This window comes from Rhinopithecus roxellana, chromosome 4, assembly GCF_007565055.1.
Source record: "Rhinopithecus roxellana isolate Shanxi Qingling chromosome 4, ASM756505v1, whole genome shotgun sequence".
Lineage (NCBI taxonomy): Eukaryota > Metazoa > Chordata > Mammalia > Primates > Cercopithecidae > Rhinopithecus > Rhinopithecus roxellana.
The window spans coordinates 88739057-88759166 of record NC_044552.1 but is presented as its reverse complement, the minus strand read 5'-3'; the positions used below and the strand labels follow the sequence as shown (position 1 = coordinate 88759166).

General features: G+C 37.4%; 1 pseudogene; it reads right to left on the bottom strand.

Annotated features, from left to right (window-relative positions):
- Nucleotides 1–14939: 14939 nt before the first annotated feature.
- On the bottom strand, nt 14940–16735 carry LOC104675815 (annotated as a pseudogene).
- Between the last annotated feature and the right edge of the window lie 3375 nt (nt 16736–20110).

Genomic DNA, 20110 nt, shown 5'->3' with positions numbered 1-20110 from the left:
ATAAAAGTTTTAAAATTGAAAAAAATAAAAAAGGAAAATAACATGAGCAAAAAGCCACTGTAAGTAATTCCCAGAGGAAAAAAAATCATGAACCCGTATAATGTATGGGTTTGGCTAACACTCTGGATTTAATTGAACGTAGTATTAAAGTTTCAAGGGCAACAAAATCAATGTGTCCCCTTCCCTCGATTTCTAATTTGTGTCCACAAAGGTGAGAAAATTATCTAGGATCTCGACAAAATTGGAGAGAGCTCAGATACTTTCTCCAGATAATCAAGACTATTAGGCCTAGATCATGTCTACAATGATGCTAACAAAAAAGATCAGGATACCAAGACTCACTTTGGTAACTTCTACAGCTCTCTAAATTCTCTCTTTCTGCTCAGCAATTGGACAACATATGCCCAACTGTGACCAGATCTTACCAGGAGACACTGGCTGTCACACAAATAGTCATGAAAACAGCTAATGGGAAGTACAAAGCTAAGAATAACAACACTGGCACTCTGTGGACCACCTGCCAGTCAGCCAGATCCTGGAAAACTAGTTAGTGTCAAGCAGATGGTGACTCTGACTGTTTTTACTGAGAGTGAGTATTGGCCACTTTGTAATGAATCAGAAGACCTACTTGAAATCGTTTGGCATAAAATATAAAAAGCTTGATGGCATAGTTTCACCCAGACCCATAGTCTAACTATTGGGAGAGTAGATTATGTGCAATGGTACCAGCCATCCAGTCTCAGAAAGGGACTATTAGGATTCTGAGGCCTACATCAAATGGTTTGGGGTCATGGCAAGATTTTATTCATGGGTGAAGGGGTGGCATGGGAGGCAGTACAACAAATAATTTAAGTGCTTCACAAAACAACAAATGGAAACCAAGCAAGGAGCCTTGAAGAAGTGAATACTGCTCATCAGAGAACCAGGATGTTGGAGGGATGAATTAGGAATTCTCTTATTTCAGTGTCACATCAGCATCTGGGTTTTCACTTGCCCCATAGCCCCCAAGAAAGGTTAACAGCAGAGATTTACACAATGCTGAAAAGGATGGGCAGTGAGCAGTATGAATACAAAACTATTAGGAATGGCACAGAACCATCTTCTGGAGAGCAGCATTCCGGTGCTATCTTGGAAGATCTAGAATTACGTTAAGTCCTGAGCAATTCTCACCATAGATCATGAGTTTTACACAGATAAGCAAAATATGCCAGTGTCATGACCTACCTGAACCATGTTTTACATATATATGCTGTTCAATCCCAGGAAAACTAGAGCAAAATATATTTATAGCTCAGCCTAAACTTTTACATTACCACTTCCAGACGTAAACAGTGCAAAGCTGGTATCTTGCCACTTATGAAACACTATGCATGAAAAAACACATATATGTATTATGCTCATATTAACAAGTTAAAAAAAGTATTTGCTCTTCTTTAATCCTCACTATTGATCTATAAAAGGAATGCATCAGTAGAACAAGATGATGACCTTCATCACCATATAAGACAAAAAAAATTCTCTAATGAAGAAATATTTTACCCAAATGGCTTTAGCTAATTGTGCATATTGGGTACCAGATATAGGCACAGATATAGAAATGGAATTAAAAGCAAAGGCACTATTTCTCCTGAAAGTGTCTCTTTCATGTTACTGATGGTCATTTAGTACTACCTTATTAATACAAAAAATAGCGTTGTTATTAATCTACATATTACCTTCAATTAGTTAATATATTAATGTATTTTTCCCGCAAGTGGTCTGCCAGTGCCAGGAGCTGGTTATTATCACTTTTATTATATTGACAATTTGCTATCTATTATTTCAGGGACCTTAGAATAGATATATTTTATAGTGAAGAACCAACAAATAGTATGTAATGCATTAAGTTTTGAAAGAAAGATAAATAGAATTAGAAAGAGTCCAAGAAAATATAATCATAAAGATGTCCTGCATGAAACTAAATTATGGATATTTACATGTATTTGTGTGAAAAGTGGTATAAGAATCATCATTGCATTTCCAATGTGCTTGTGATTCCCACATCATGGATTAATTTTAATTTTCATCATTCTCTTAAGGCAAGAATTCAGAGTATTTATGTCACCCAATTCAAATGACCTAAGTAGAGTACAGTTTATCAACTGAACACTTACAATGCAGGTCAAGTCTACCCTTAGTTTAAAATCACCTGGGGAAAGTAATTATATATGAAAGTAACTATTTTAAACAGCACAACTTATATTTAATTAATGTATGCTTTACATAATGCAAGGGAAGGAGAGCTAATTATAGCTAACACTTACTTGGTACTTACTATGAGCAGGATATTCTCCTAGGCACTAAAAGCCTTCTTCAAGAAGACATCATCTGAATAAAGTAATAAAGATGGAAAAAATTTCAACAGTTAGAGAAAACATTGAAATATGTTTTAGGCAAAGAAAAGACCATGACTAAGAAAAGCAGCAGGTAGGAAAATAGTGCTTATGGCTATTGGAAGCTAACTGTGCATGACTGCAGTGTAAGTAGCAAGAAGGTAGGATATAAATCTGGACACCAAAGCAGGGGTGACAAGGTGGAAACCTTGGATGTCAATTATCTTAGAAGTATTTTGAAAAGAGAAATGACCAATCAGCTCTCCAAAAATTGCATTTTAAAAACCATTAAATTTTGTTCCAGTGTGACGAAATAATGGACCAAGTTTTGAAAATAGGAGCATGTTTCCTAGGATTTCAGGAAAACACAACTAGCTCAACAAAACTAAATAAGTAAACAGACAGACTCAACCACTAATGTATCAATTGGGAACTACTACCTAAAAGACTTAAAAAATAACTTAAATAATGACACAATTTTTTACTGTTTGCTTATCTGATTTTTAATCACTTGTCAGCAATCCAAGGCTAGGAAGGAGGCTCAATGACATCTCCAGGGACTCATTCAACTCTTTTCCCAGTTTTGCAAACCTTAGCAGGGCCTTTTGACCTTACATTGCAAGCTGGCTGCTGCATTTCCAGTCATGCATTGGCATCTGAGCAGAATAAAGGAGCAAGGACAAAAGACTCATACAGTCACTGTATACAGTCATCCCTCCGTATCTGCAGGGGGATTGACTCCAGTATCCCCCACGGATACCAAATCCATGAATGCTCAAGTCCCTTATATAACATGATATTGTATTTGCATGTAACCTACATACATCCTCCAGTATACTTTAAGTAACCGGTTCTTATACTGTATTGTTCTTTTTAATTATGATATTTTTTATTATTGTATTGGTGTGTCTTATTGGTTTTTTTCAAACATTTTTGTTTGTTTGTTTGTTTTTAATTGTCTTTGAGACAGAGCTTCACTCTGTTGACACCTGGAGTCCAGCGGCTCAATCTTGGCTCACTGCAGCCTTAACCTCCCCAGGATCAGATGATCCTCCCACCTTATCCTCTAGAGTAGCAGGGACTACAGGTGCATGCCAGTCACCATGCCTGGCTACTTTCTGTATTTTTTGTAGAGATGAGGTTTCAACATGTTGCCCAGGCTTGTCTTGAATTTCTGGGCTCAAGTGATCCACCCACCTTGGCTTTCCAAAGTACTAGGATTACAGGCATGAGCCACGGTGCCTGGCTTCTGAATATCATTGATTGGTGGTTGGTTGAATGTGCATATACAGAACCTGCAGATAAGTAAAGCCAACTATACTAGCGAAGTTTTGCCTTCTCATTAAGGATAGCAAGACTTCCTCAAATACTTGGACTCACAACTACCTGCCAAAAATGTGTTCCATGATCATCCACTGTCATAAGGAAATGAAGTTTACTTTCCAGTCTCTATGATATAGTAAATCAAAAAAGAAATATCAGGCCAGGCACGGTGGCTCACGCCTGTAATCCCAGCACTTTAGGAGACCCAGCCGGGAGGATCACGAGGTCAGGAGATCGAGACCATCCTGGTTAACACAGTGAAACCCTGTCTCTAGTAAAAATACAAAAAAATTAGCCAGGCATGGTGGCAGGCGCCTGTAGTCCCAGCTACTCGGGAAGCTGAGGCAGGAGAATGGCGTGAACCCAGGAGGCAGAGCTTGCAGTGAGCCGAGATTGCACCACTGCACTGCATTCCAGCCTGGGCGACAGAGCAAGACTTCATCTCAAAAAAAAAAAAAAAAACCGAGTGTGTGTGTGTGTGTGTGTGTGTGTATACAAAACGTATACACACACACGCACATATATTTATATATTATATATTTATATATTATATATAAATGTATATATTTTTATATATGCATATATATATATATATACATATATATATATATGAAAGGGAAACAGAAAAGAAGCATTCAATAGCTGCCAAAGCAGTGGATTTAGTGGTATTGTCTGGGGGAGAAGATACGTCTAACTCTTAATGTACTTCAATTCTTGACTATTCTTTCCTAATCCTGGTCTAAGAATTTATATTCAGAATCACAAGTAGAAGTGGATGGCTCCCATCAGATTAAAGACTACTTTGACAGGAAGAGTGAAACTAGTTCCATGTGGACAGAGAATTGAATGAGACAAAATTCATGAAAAAGGGATTATAGCAATGGAAAGCCACAGGGCGACAAATATCACATAGGTACTTACATCTAACACCACTCTGACTACTCAACAATGATCATCCCCATCTTCCTGCAGTGATTTTGTCCAGTAATCTGTAGCCTTGTTCTTATAGAAGGTAGGTATCCCTTGGTAGATTATAATTCATCTTAGCCAGTCATAAAAATCAAAAACTCCTTTGCCAGTGATTAGACTAACAGTGATTATATGACCCCCAGTTTTAGCCAATGAGACATAGGGAAAAAAATATACTGGGAGTGTACAGAATAAGGTTTTCCTCTGGATAATATATATATATATACACACACATATATATGTGTGTATATATATGTATATATATATTTTTGTGTGTGCCTCAGAGCTGCTATTGCCATCTGTGAGAATGAAAAGAGCTATAACCTACACAAATAGCAAAAAGGGAAAATGTAAAATGCATGTGGGTATCTGATTATTTAACTTAGTTATTGAAGTACCCCTCAAATCACCCTCCCCTGGATTTCTTATTATTTGAGATAATAATTGTTTAAATCGCTATTAATTGGGGAGTTGGTATTTGTAGCCTAGAGCTTAAAATGCCCAGTTAAAATGTAACATTCACATTAAGAGTGTAACATTCAAATTAAGATTTCAGGAATCCAAAGAAGAAATTAAGGGGCTAATTTAGATCACAGATCGTGGTCTAGCACTTAGGCCTATGAAGACAGATGCGCCGGGCGCGGTGGCTCAAGCCTGTAATCCCAGCACTTTGGGAGGCCGAGACGGGCGGATCACGAGGTCAGCAGATCGAGACCATCCTGGCTAACACGGTGAAACCCCGTCTCTACTAAAAAATGCAAAAAAAATTAGCCGGGCATGGTGGCGGGCGCCTGTAGTCCCAGCTGCTCGGGAGGCTGAGGCAGGAGAATGGCGTGAACCTGGGAGGCGGAGCTTGCAGTGAGCTGAGATCCGGCCATTGCACTCCAGCCTGGGCGACAGAGCAAGACTCCATCTCAAAAAAAAAAAAAAAAAAAAAAAAAAAAAAAGAAAACAGATGCAGGGGAGAACAGAAGTAAATAAAAAGAGGAAGTGTTCACAATAAAGTAACTTTATGATTTAAGTACGTTAAGTACGTTTTGTTCACACAAAATGGAATCTTGGAATCTAAATAGAAGATTAGCTCTCATTCTTTGGCCAACACAGAATGTGACAGTTTATTGACTCACTTATCAGTACAAAAGTCACTGTGCTATTATGCACTGGGTCTCAAAGTAGCATATGCAACATCCCAGAAAATGGCTTTGATGGGAGTAGGACACTAAGTAGGGTTTTTGTAAGGATCCAGCATGTTTGCCATGGCACATCTGGCAGAAAAACAACGGAGAGTGTCTGTGATTCACACGAGGAAACTCTGACAATAAAGTATTTCTGTCAGATTAACATTTTTCTCATGCTATGATTCTACTGGCTTTTATGAAATATAAACCTTTATTAAGCTGAATAAAATTTACAGCAGAACAAAATTGATGATAAAAAACATATCATGAAGTTATTTCATTGTAAAATGAAGTTACATTTCATTGTAAAATGTACTTTTCAGGAGCATTAGAGGAAGAAAATGCAATGTAACTGATAGATACTTTGTGAAAAAATCCATTTACAATTAGGGTCATTTCTGGGCTATGGGGTGTGATTGCTAGGACAAATCACAGTGTAAGCTGTAACCTTCTTCCCACACTCAATATTTTTATCCAATAAAATAATGTGCTCAAAACAAATCTCAAGGGCAGCCTTGAAGAAGAAAAGAAGTAGGAAAAGAGTATAACACTTTTGTCTCTGGAGAAGGGACAGTACAGTCCCTCCAGTTATTCATTAATGGTAGTGGAGGGATTTATAAACTGATTAAATGTATTAGCATCTCATCTGACTTTGCCAGCGCTATCATGGTTCACAAAGAACTTTAATGTACAAAATCTCACTTAAATTTGAACCAATCAGGAGTAACAGACGTTAATATCCTTCTCCTGATGTTCCATATTAATCTCTCCCACAACATTCAATGTCTACCCTTCTCAGTTTCCTGTGACCCAAAAGAATGAACTCTTCTGATTATACCATCTGAGCTAGCTTCTACTTGGGTTCAGCCAATGGGAGGAATGACTGGGAAATCAGAAGGCAGGAGGAGGAATAATTCTTCCCCAGCTCCCTCACTGTGTCGGTACCACAGTTCTTGCAGTGCTGTATCCATCTATGGCCTCAGCATCTGATGGGAGTCCCCCTCCTCAGTGGTTCCTATTCTCACCAGGCTCCAGTGACACTTTCTTCCCTTTGAATTTTCAAGCCTAGTGTGGTAACAGCTTCCATGATATTTAGGTCTTAGATGTGTTGATATCGGTTATTAATTCTCTTAACCCTGACCATACTTCTATAAATAATTCATCAGAGTGTGACTTCTCTTTCATTGAGACCCCAAATTGACTTTTTCCCCATTTCAATTATGAGGTTTAGCATTGTTAACTGACTTTTCCAAGCACACAGCTAGTAAGTGAGAGTAACTTACCTATCTTCTGTTCTCAGTCCACAGCTCATTCCCTTATACTGTATTATCTTTATATGTACATGCATTTTAAATACCTGCTTTCCTCTTTCCACTTCTGTGTATCACCAGAGAAACTGAATTATCAATAGTCAAGACCTAGAAGACTTCTCAATTTGTCATAATTTCAAAAAGGCTTTGATCAGTGTTCATTTCAGAAAAGTATCTGAAATGTAAACTCATTGAAGCATTTTTCCATCACTTTCATAAAAATTATTCTTCTAAGTAAATATATGATCCTCACAATGTTGAAAAGTTTTTGGAAGGAATTACTTAAGTAGTAAGCAGTTCAGCAGAATAAGACTATTTTTTCTGAAATTATTTTTTTCAGAAAAATATGATCAAAGAAAGTAAAAAAAAAACAAAGTGTCTCAAAATAGCCATTCAATTCTTCATTCATATCAGTATAGCTCTGAAGGCACACAATACTTAGGCCAGCACTTAATTGACTTAGGCCATGAAAATAGCTATAGGAAAGTCATATCAAGAAGCAGAGATACATTCTCTGTCATTTTTTTTTCCTTTTTTCTGTGGTTGGTTTAGAATGTATAAACTCATTTATAGAGATAACTAAAAAAATTATAACAGTCTTTCAGTTCTATTTTGCTCTTTCTGAAATCATGATGACTTTGGATATATGTAGAATTATACTATTAAAATTGTAGGCTGGGCATGGTGGCTCACTCCTGCAATCCCAGCCCTTTGGGAAGAGGAGGTGGTTGGATTACCTGGGACCCGGAGGTTGAGACCAGTCTGGTCATCATGGCGAAACCTTGTCTCTACTAAAAATACAAAAATTGGCCAGGCATGGTAGCACACTCCTGTAGTCACAGCTATTCTGGAGGCTGAGGCAGGAGAATCGCTTGAACTTAGGAGGAGGAGGTTGCAATGAGCTGAGATTGCCTGGATGACAAAGCGAGACTCTGTCTCAAAAAAATATATATATATATTATTACAATGCTATAAAATTAAAAATTAGATCTTGTCTTTTAATTATATGATGACTTCCTCCTAGGTGAACTTTACATTTTTATTTCAAAAGACAAGTTAAATTTTTTAAGTTGAGTATGAACCAGATTATTATAATTACAACTATTTGACTATGAGTGCTTTTTCTCCTAAACTATAGGTTCCTTAAGAGCAGGTACCACATCATAATAATTTCTACAATTTCAGAACTACTCTGAAATACAGTGGGCACTAGACAAATGTATACTGAATTAATTGTGATATTTTTAGCACAAATATACCCTGATAATCCTTTGCCATATTTGTACTAAATTCAAAATGTTTCCTAATGACTATAATGCTGTTTCTGTGAAATAGGGTTATATATTTTCTTCCAATATTCCTCAAAGACAGTATGTCAGTCAACCACCCTAGAACATTCACACTATCTATCTACACTAATCTATCTACAAGATTCTCAGCCTTCCTTTCCCAAAATTTACAGTAACAGTGCAACTGCTAGCTACAGTTTCTATATGAGCATGTGTCTTCACAAGCACTCTGGACATGAAACATTTTTGTACATGTATAACCAACAGCACATAAGACAGAAATAAGACTTTACTTGAACTTTTTAAAAAGTAGATATTGTCGACTCTGGACACCAGAATCTTAATTTCAAATTGCTCAATTGTTGGTTGAGTCTCAAGTTCAATCAACTTAAGCTTTGGGAAGGAATGACTTCTTAAGGACACAGGAAGGGGAGCATCACACACTGGATCCTATTGCGGGGAGGGGGGAGGGATAGCATTAGGAGATATACCTAATGTAAATGACGAGTTAATGGGTGCAGCACACCAACATGGCACATGTATATATATGTGTGTGTGTGTGTGTGTATATATATATATATATGTAACAAACCTGCACATTGTGCACACGTACCATAGAACTTAAAGTATAAATAAATAAATAAATAAATAAATAAATAAAAACATTGTACTGAAAAAAATATTTTTTAAAAAGGTGGGCAAAGGAAGAAAAAGATATAAGAAGTTCAGCATAATACTATTTTTTTGAAACTATTTTTCAGAAAAATATGACTGAAAAAAGCAATAAAACAAAGTGTCTCAAAATAGCCATTCAATTCTTCATTTATATCAGTATAACCCTGAAGGTACAAAATACTTAGGGCAACATTTAATTGGCGGAGCCATAATGCTTGGCAAATTGTGACACATGTTGTACACATCCTCCTTCTTTCTTCCATTTGTTTGAATTGATTGAGAATTTTTTACGTATTTCATTTATTTTTTCTTTCTGTGAATTTGAAAGTTACTCTTAGTGTTCACCCTAAAATTTTAGGGACATATTTAACTCTTCAAAGATTAACTATTTTTATCCTCTCAAATGAAATAATATAACTTTAACATCCAACCATTGATATTACCTGAAAGATATATTTCTCTCTCTCATGATTAATCACTATGGATCTTTTTTTAAACCAACATTCACTTTATTGCACTTTGTGAAAGAAATTATACTGAATATGTAAAAATCAAGTATGAACTGTTCAAATAATAAATTAATAGAATTAAAAATTACATCCTTCTTTATCTTCCTCCAAGCCTCCCACCCCTTCTAGTAATAATCCCTGCAACAATTTAGTTTGTATCCATCTGGATTTAGTCTTCTACATTTACAAACAGGTAGGTATAGATGCAGATATGCATGTGTATGATTTGAAATGGTTATTATTTTGAAGGTTTTATTTACATAAATTGGAACATATTTTCTGCTTTTTCTTTTTCCCTTACATCTTCAAGAGATTTTTCTGTCTGTACAATACATCATTTCACTGAAGAGGAAATAAAGACCCAGAAAGGTGAAGTGACTTGCCCAAAGTCACACAGCTATTAGCTCCAAAGATCGTTATGAAAGGTTTTCCTCCCTTATCAGTCAGGATAGGATAGATTGTACTTCTGGCAACAATTAATCTTTAAAATCGCAGGGGCCTGCCACTACAAAGATGTGTTTCACACTCACTTTGTAAGTCCATCACAGGTGGCACAATCTCTCCACTCACCTTACCTCCAGGACTCAGAAGCAGCCTCTGCCAGTCTCACAGCAGAGGTAGAAGGAAGATGCCAAATCATTACCTGGCCCAGAAAGCTTCTTCAATAACATTCCATTGGTCAGAGCAAATTACAGGAATAAATCTGACATCAAGGCAGTAGAGAAGTATAATTGTCAACAACAAGAGGAGCCATAATGCTTGGCAAATTGTAATACATGCACATGTCCTCCTTCTTTCTTCCATTTGTTTGAATTGATTAAGAACTTTTTTCCTATGCCATTTTTTTCTCTCTGTGAATTTTAAAGTTACTCTTAGTGTTTACCATAAAATGTTAGAAGCATATTTCACTCTTCAAAGATTATTATTTTTATCATCTCAAACAAAATAATTTAATTTTAATATCTAAGCATTGACTTACACGCTATTATTCTCCACTATCTTAGTTATTTTTATTATTTCACAAATCATATTTTATTGCTTTTGGTTTTACAGACAACATTTGTGGTGATTTATCCATTTTTATCACATATTCTGGTAACTCTTTCCTTTTTTAATACAGATATTCATTGTGGAATTATTTTCTAGTCTTTCGGAGTGTATCCTTTAGAATATCTTTGAGTAAGGAAACTATTACTAATAAACTCTCTTTTTAGCTCTCACTGAAAATGTCTTTATATCTCCCTCTTCCTCGGTTATACTGTTCTAGGTTAAGATTTATTTTTGTATCATATTTTGAAAATGTTATTTTGCTATTTTTTGACTCCATTATTGAGGATGAGAAATATTTGGCTGATCTAAATGTTGTTTCCAGTATTTAATCTGTCCTTTCCCTCTGGGTGCTTCTAAGATTTTCTTTTTTGTCTTTGATCATCTTCAGTTTCAGTAGGATGGATCTTAGGTTTGACCACAAATCTCACAAGAGTTACAGTAAGATTGTCTCAAGAAATATTATATTTTAATTAGATCCCATTTGTCAATTCTGGCTTTTGTTGCCATTTCTTTTGGTGTTTTAGACATGAAGTCCTTGCCCATGCCTATGTCCTGAATGGTATTACCTAGGTTTTCTTCTAAGCTAAAGAGCTTCTGCACAGCAAAAGAAACTACCATCAGAGTGAACAGGCAACCTACAGAATTGGAGAAAATGTTTGCAATCTACTCATCTGACAAAGGGCTAATATCCAGAACCTACAAAGAACTCAAATGTACAAGAAAAAAACAAACAACCCCATCAAAAAGTAGGCAAAGGATATGAACAGACATTTCTCAAAAGAAGACATTCATACAGCCAATAGACACATGAAAAAATGCTCGTCATCACTGGCCATCAGAGAAATACAAATCAAAACCACAATGAGATACCATCTCACACCAGTTAGAATGGCAATCATTAAAAAGTCAGGAAACAACAGGTGCTGGAGAGGATGTGGAGAAATAGGAACACTTTTACACTGTTGGTGGGGTTGTAAACTAGCTCAACCATTATGGAAAACAGTATAGCAATTCCTCAAGGATCTAGAACTAGAAGTACCATATGCCCCAGCCATCCCATTACTGGGTATATACCCAGAGGATTATAAATCATGCTGCTATAAAGACACATGCACACGTATGTTCATTGCGGCATTATTCACAATAGCAAAGACTTGGAATCAACCCAAATGTCCATCAGTGACAGACTGGATTAAGAAAATGTGGCACATATACACCATGGAATACTATCCAGCCATAAAAAAGGATGAGTTTGTGATCTTTGTAGGGACATGGATGCAGCTGGAAACCATCATTCTCAGCAAACTATCACAAGAACAGAAAACCAAACAACACATGTTCTCACTCATAGATGGGAACTGAACAATGAGATCACTTGGACTCGGGAAGGGGAACATCACACACTGGGGCCTATTTTGGGGAGAGGGGAGGGGGTAGGGATTGCAATGGGAGTTATACCTGATGTAAATGACAAGTTGATGGGTGCAGCACACCAACATGGCACAAGTATACGTATGTAACAAACCTGCACGTTATGCACATGTACCCTAGAACTTAAAGTATAATTTTAAAAAAGAGATATTATATTTTACCCCTGAACCCAGAACCTCTGCAAAGAGTAATTATTCCTTGTTGATTATTTTATAGACGGTGTAACCATCGCTGGTCTGACTTTATGCAGAGGTTCTCTTGTTAAACTTCTGACATAGCAGGACCTAGGCTTTGTCTTTTGACTCTATAGTCCTAGGCAGCCACATAAATGAAGTTCATGGAACAAACCATGGATAAATGGAGTTCCTTACAGGCAGGGAGTTGAATCTTGCTCACCCAACTCTAGATTCATGATCTTCACTATATGTTTCCCTTTTGAGGATTTATTTGACTTCTTGCTGAATCAGCAATGCAGTTATAGATGTATTTGTAGATGATTTTCAGGAGAAGTGGGTAGGGAAGATAATGTGCCAAAACACTGCCATGGAAATTCCTGATGGGCTTGTTTAATAAAAAATTCATAAGCACATAAAGAAAGCTTGGCACTCTCTCTTTTTGACATTCTCATTTGCCATTTTTCAAATAGGAAGAAAACAGTTTAATTTAATTGAACTTATTTGGTGAAATAAAAGAAATATAACTTGCTAAATACATATATATAATAAAAAACAATATACAGAATATTTTTCTTTTTTAAACAAAATTGACATTTTATTTACATTAAAATAAATTGTACAAAATTGATTTTCCTCACCAAAAATGGCAACATTTTCTGTAATATTTCTAGATAAAATACAAAACACTTATTTTTGTAGTTTTCCAGCTTTTGTTTATAAATCAAGATGAGGCAGAAGATATAGTCATGGAAAAAGACAGAAGAAAACAGACAAGTCAGTTGTCAGTATTCACGGCCTCTGATTCTGCCTTGACCATAAATGAAAGTGTTCTACATACACCTGCTAAAAAGCATATGATGATGTAGTTTCAACAAAGAAACATAAACAGTAACAACCAAATGTGGAACAACAACAGCCAGCTTTTCCATTCAAACTTCAACTGTAACTTATTCCTTTAAGTTCATTTCCCAAGACAAAACCTGCTCTAAAGTCCTTGTTTCTTGATCTCACAAGCTTCTCACTCTGGTCATTCTTTAACTGTCAATTACAGATTTTTAACAACATACCTGAAACTCTTATTAGTCAAAGGTCAATTATAAGGTTTATTTTAACATATTATAAGATGTACTCCTTACTCCTACACCTCCTCAAAATATATTTCTTCAAATAATTGATAACTCAATATCCAACAATCTAATCCAAAGCGATAATAAATGTTATATGTAAAATGACTTAACTAAAACAATTCCAGTGTGGCAGTAGCAGAGAACACGCAGAAATAAAACAGTGTTTTCAATACTAGCTTCTGGAAGAAAAAATAGGTCCTCAAAGCATCAGATTTCAAACAGGAGCCATTTAAATAGTAAGATTATCAGTAATTAATGTATTCAATGGGAGGCCTATAGGCAAAGATATTCAGTAACTGACTGACCTGCATACACCTTACAGCTTTTCTTCCAAATATCAAATGTAAGATAAAGTCCATTTAAAGAAGCTTTTCAGTATCTGTAATGATTTCTGAATTATCTGTGGGGAATTTTGATTTAGTTGGATAACGTTTGATATATGTGTCCACCATTAAATCCAGATCATGCTTTAGATCAAAATTTATGTTAAGCAAAGTCAAGTTACTCGACCTTTGGTCTGTCAAAGGGTTCCTCAAGTATGTTTTGAGATGCTTTTGTCCATTTTCATACCACTAATTCTCAACTTTTATCACAGGAAGAATACACAGGACCTTCAGCAATGCATACACATTAGTAAAATCTTGATTTAGTCAAGTGGACAGTTTCATAAATGGTGGATGGAAGCTCTGTATTTTTCCCTCTGTCTTTCCATTTGATTCTTCAACAATGCAGTTTGGCTGAGGGCATATTGGGATGGGGTAAGTCACTTCTATACACGCCAGTATAGTGTTCCTCTGATGTATAAAATTTGAGCTGACCTGTGACTGAGGGTACCAGAGATAAGCATTTACGAGCTTTGAGGTGCTGTTCTGAAAATCTACCTTTAAGTGCCTGAATAATGTGCTCCACTGTTGAACATGGGTTTTCTTTTTTCTTTTTTTCTTTTTTTTTTTTTTTTCTTTTTTTGAGGTGGAGTCTCGCTCTGTCGCCCAGGCTGGAGTGCAGTGATGGGATCTCAGCTCACTGCAAGCTCCGCCTCCCGGGTGTACGTCATTCTCCCGCCTCGGCCTCCCAAGTAGCTGGGACTACAGGCGCCCGCCACCACGCGATTTTTTGTATTTTTAGTAGAGATGGGGTTTCACCATTCACAGGATGGTCTCGGTCTCCTGACCTTGTGATTCGTCCGCCTCGGCCTCCCAAAGTGCTGGGATTACAGGAGTGAGTCACTGCGCCTGGCGGAACATGGCTTTTCTTTATAAAAACTCTCATAGGGTAGTTGGAATTTCAGGTTACCATGCTGAATTCTGTGGAATTACTCAGGGAATTTCATTTGAATATCAAATTGGATAGTCATATTATGACTTCCTCAAACCAAAACTCATTATAAACTTCAATTTTTTTTCCATCACTTTACTGAGTGACTGCAGTATTGCAGTCAAGCTACAGGCTGCAGACAAGACCTCAGAGGTTTGCCCCTAGAGATTTTTCCAAAAGTCTCTTGTAAAAAAAAAAAAAAAAAAAAAGGACATTTTAAAGAACAACAATGGTAACAATGAAATCAAAACCTGTTACTGTATTTCACGGTACAAATGCATTATTATTGCATCTAATATTTGTCACTATTTGTACCATGCAAACATAAAACAAGTGCTTTCACGAGGCCCACTAAAATTTCAAAAGCATCCTGCCTTCCTGTCCATGGTGAATGGCAAATTTCCTTCAGTTCTTTAACCCTTTCTTTTTTTTTTTTTTTTTTTTTGAGACGGAGTCTCGCTCTGTCGCCCAGGCTGGAGTGCAGTGGCCGGATCTCAGCTCACTGCAAGCTCCGCCTCCCGGGTTTACGCCATTCTCCTGCCTCAGCCTCCCAAGTAGCTGGGACTACAGGCGCCCGCCAACTCGCCCGGCTAGTTTTTTGTATTTTTTAGTAGAGACGGGGTTTCGCCGTGTTAGCTAGGTTGGTCTCGATCTGCTGACCTCGTGATCCGCCCGTCTCGGCCTCCCAAAGTGCTGGGATTACAGGCTTGAGCCACCGCGCCCGGCCACCCCTTTCTTCACTCTTCAGAAAAAGAAAAAAAAAAATTACATTTCAAGTTCTAAAAGCAGTTGTGGTAATTGATTGATAGAAAAAAAATGAACAAACTTCAATTGTTCCCAATGCAACAGAAACTCCCCAGAACAGTCAGTGATTCTACCAACCACGTATTTAAGGCATAAGGAGAAGAGAGATATCTCCTCTGTAGATATCTTGGGGATATTTTTGTAAAAGTCTAGAAGGAACTACTTTCATTTTAGAAGAAAATTCAGTGGACAGAATGGAAGCCTACCCATAACAATACTCTATTTGTAGCCCCCACTTTTCAGTTGCCACAGTGTGGAATTTTACAGCCAAAATTTGTGCATAGCTTCCTAAGTTGGGAAGCCTACAAAATTCTCTTTCAGGTTATGAGATTCATGGACAAACCTCGCCAACACAGGTGATGCTCTTCCCCCACTATGTCCTCTGTATTGACAGTGATAAGGGAAAGAAGAGTGAGTTTCTCACTTCCCTGAACATTTCTACCTGAATACAGCTCTCACAGATCTCTAGCATCGGTTTCTGATGGGTTTCTTAGCAGAACAGTGCATTAACAATAGTTGTCTCAAAGTGCTCTCTCAGGACCTCTTCGCCAGAATTTATCAGCCACTCCAGCAGTTCTTAGAAGTTATCAGGAGCAAAGAGACCTGGGATTTCCTCAGCTTCATGTTTATACAGAGGTATGTTTTGCTTTCCTGAAAGAATACAAATTTCGAATCGAAATTTTAGGTATTCTTTGTTTTGCTTCTCTTCAAGGGTTAGAGGTAAAATGTCCTCATCTCCTTCTGCACTTGGGATTCTGAGCATTGCTGTTACTAGTTTCTTATGTTATTTCCTTTTCCTGTTGAGAAGTTCGGTCATTTTTTTTTCCTGTTTCCATGTCCTGATTTCATCTTCCCTCAATTCTTTTATTCATTTTCTGTGTCTACTATGTGGATTGTCTAAATGATTAGTAAGAGCACATCGTGTGGATATTGCATTATCTCAAAGAACTGCCCTGTAAATACAAGGTCTACAGATCATAGAGTTCTCAAAGTGTTTGGCACATAATTGATAATGTTTATTTAGTTGATCAAGTGTTCTATCTTCTAAGTCTCTGCTCTGCTACAATTCTCTACCCACTCCTGGCATCTGGCCAGACCCCCAAGAACCTGAGGAAGGCCAGGTCAGACTCCTTGCTCTTCCCCTTGCAGTTGGGGGCAGTGCTGAAGTTCAACCTTGTCACTGCCTGCCTGCTGACCCAGACCCTCATCCCACATCCTCAGAGTAGCTTACAGGCCTGTTTGGCTGGAGAGAGAAGCCTGGCTGGTGACAAAGGGAGGGGCAGGCTACACATGCTTTTCTGCTTTTAAATTCCAGTCTTTATTCAGGTAGGATATGTTTTCTCTCTAAGCTCACTGATCTGAAATCATCAGTACCACCAATAACACGGCAAACACACTATGAGCACTGACAAATTGCTGACAAGAGGACTAAGAATTCTTCAGAACAGCAATTAATGATTACTAGTTGAATTCTATTTTCTTTTTTTTATTACAAATTAATTGTATTTATTTTATTATTATTATTATTATTATTATTATTATTTTTATTTTTATTATACTTTAAGTTCTACGGTACATGTGCATAACGTGCAGGTTTGTTACATATGTATACTTATGCCATGTTGGTGTGCTGCACCCATCAACTCGTCAGCACCCATCAATTCATCATTTATATCTTGTATAACTCCCCAATGCAAGCCCTCCCTCCTCCCCCCTCCCCCCTCCCCATGATAGGACCCTGTGCGTGATGTTCCCCTTCCCGAGTCCAAGTGATCTCATTGTTCAGTTCCCACCTATGAGTGAGAACATGCGGTGTTTGGTTTTCTGTTCTTGTGATAGTTTGCTAAGAATGATGGTTTCCAGCTGCATCCATGTCCCTACAAAGGACGCAAACTCATCCTTTTTTATGGCTGCATAGTATTCCATGGTGTATATGTGCCACATTTTCTTAATCCAGTCTGTCACAGATGGACATTTGGGTTGATTCCAAGTCTTTGCTATTGTGAATAGTGCCGCAAGTAAACATACGTGTACATGTGTCTTTGTAGTAGAATAATTTATAATCCTTTGGGTATATACCCAGTAGTGGGATGGCTGGGTCATATGGTACATCTAGTTCTAGATCCTTGAGGAATTGCCATACTGTTTTCCATAATGGTTGAACTAGTTTACAATCCCACCAACAGTGTAAAAGTGTTCCTATTTCTCCACATCCTCTCCAACACCTGTTGTTTCCTGACTTCTTAATGATTGCCATTCTAACTGGTGTGAGATGGTATCTCATTGTGGTTTTGATTTGCATTTCTCTGATGGCGAGTGATGATGAGCATTTTTTCATGTGTCTGTTGGCTGTATGAATATCTTCTTTTGAGAAATGTCTGTTCATATCCTTTGCCCACTTTTTGATGGGGTTGTTTGTTTTTTTCTCGTATATTTGTTTGAGTTCTTTGTAGATTCTGGATATTAGCCCTTTGTCAGATGAGTAGGTTGCAAAAATTTTCTCCCATTCTGTAGGTTGCCTGTTCACTCTGATGGTAGTTTCTTTTGCTGTGCAAAAGCTCTTTAGTTTAATTAGATCCCATTTGTCAATTTTGCTTTTGCTGCTGTTGCTTTTGGTGTTTTAGACATGAAGTCCTTACCCATGCCTATGTCCTGAATGGTACTACCTAGATTTTCTTCTAGGGTTTTTATGGTATTAGGTCTAACATTTAAGTCTCTAATCCATCTTGAATTAATCTTCGTATAAGGGGTAAGGAAAGGATCCAGTTTCAGCTTTCTACTTATGGCTAGCCAATTTTCCCAGCACCATTTATTAAATAGGGAATCCTTTCCCCATTTCTTTTTTCTCTCAGGTTTGTCAAAGATCAGATGGCTGTAGATGTGTGGTATTATTTCTGAGGACTCTGTTCTGTTCCATTGATCTATATCTCTGTTTTGGTACCAGTACCATGCTGTTTTGGTGACTGTAGCCTTGTAGTATAGTTTGAAGTCAGGTAGCGTGACGCCTCCAGCTTTGTCCTTTTGACTTAGGATTGTCTTGGCAATGCGGGCTCTTTTTTGGTTCCATATGAACTTTAAAGCAGTTTTTTCCAATTCTGTGAAGAAACTCATTGGTAGCTTGATGGGGATGGCATTGAATCTATAAATAACCTTGGGGAGTATGGCCATTTTCACGATATTGATTCTTCCTATCCATGAGCATGGTATGTTCTTCCATTTGTTTGTGTCCTCTTTTATTTCACTGAGCAGTGGTTTGTAGTTCTCCTTGAAGAGGTCCTTTACATCCCTTGTAAGCTGGATTCCTAGGTATTTTATTCTCTCTGAAGCAATTGTGAATGGAAGTTCATTCCTGATTTGGCTCTCTGCTTGTCTGTTACTGGTGTATAAGAATGCTTGTGATTTTTGCACATTAATTTTGTATCCTGAGACTTTGCTGAAGTTGCTTATCAGCTTAAGGAGATTTTGGGCTGAGACCATGGGGTTTTCTAAATATACAATCATGTCATCTGCAAACAGGGACAATTTGACTTCTTCTTTTCCTAACTGGATACCCTTGATTTCTTTCTCTTGCCTGATTGCCCTAGCCAGAACTTCCAACACTATGTTGAATAGGAGTGGTGAGAGAGGGCATCCCTGTCTTGTGCCAGTTTTCAAAGGGAATTTTTCCAGTTTTTGCCCATTCAGTATGATATTAGCTGTGGGTTTGTCATAAATAGCTCTTATTATTTTGAGGTACGTTCCATCAATACCGAATTTATTGAGCGTTTTTAGCATGAAGGGCTGTTGAATTTTGTCAAAAGCCTTTTCTGCATCTATTGAGACAATCATGTGGTTCTTGTCTTTGGTTCTGTTTATATGCTGGATTACGTTTATTGATTTGCGAATGTTGAACCAGCCTTGCATCCCAGGGATGAAGCCCACTTGATCATGGTGGATAAGCTTTTTGATGTGCTGCTGAATCCGGTTTGCCAGTATTTTATTGAGAATTTTTGCATCAATGTTCATCAGGGATATTGGTCTAAAATTCTCTTTTTTTGATGTGTCTCTGCCAGGCTTTGGTATCAGGATGATGTTGGCCTCATAAAATGAGTTAGGGAGGATTCCCTCTTTTTCTATTGATTGGAATAGTTTCAGAAGGAATGGTACCAGCTCCTCCTTGTACCTCTGGTAGAATTCAGCTGTGAATCCATCTGGTCCTGGACTTTTTTTGGTGGGTAGGCTGTTAATTGTTGCCTCAATTTCAGAGCCTACTATTGGTCTATTCAGGGATTCAACTTCTTCCTGGTTTAGCCTTGGGAGAGTGTAAGTGTCCAGGAATTTATCCATTTCTTCTAGATTTTCTAGTTGATTTGCGTAGAGGCGTTTATAGTATTCTCTGATGGTAGTTTGTATTTCTGTGGGGTCAGTGGTGATATCACCTTTATCATTTTTTATTGCATCTATTTGATTCCTCTCTCTTTTCTTCTTTATTAGCCTTGCTAGCGGTCTGTCAATTTTGTTGATCTTTTCAAAAAACCAACTCCTGGATTCATTGATTTTTTGGAGGGTTTTTTGTTTCTCTATCTCCTTCAGTTCGGCTCTGA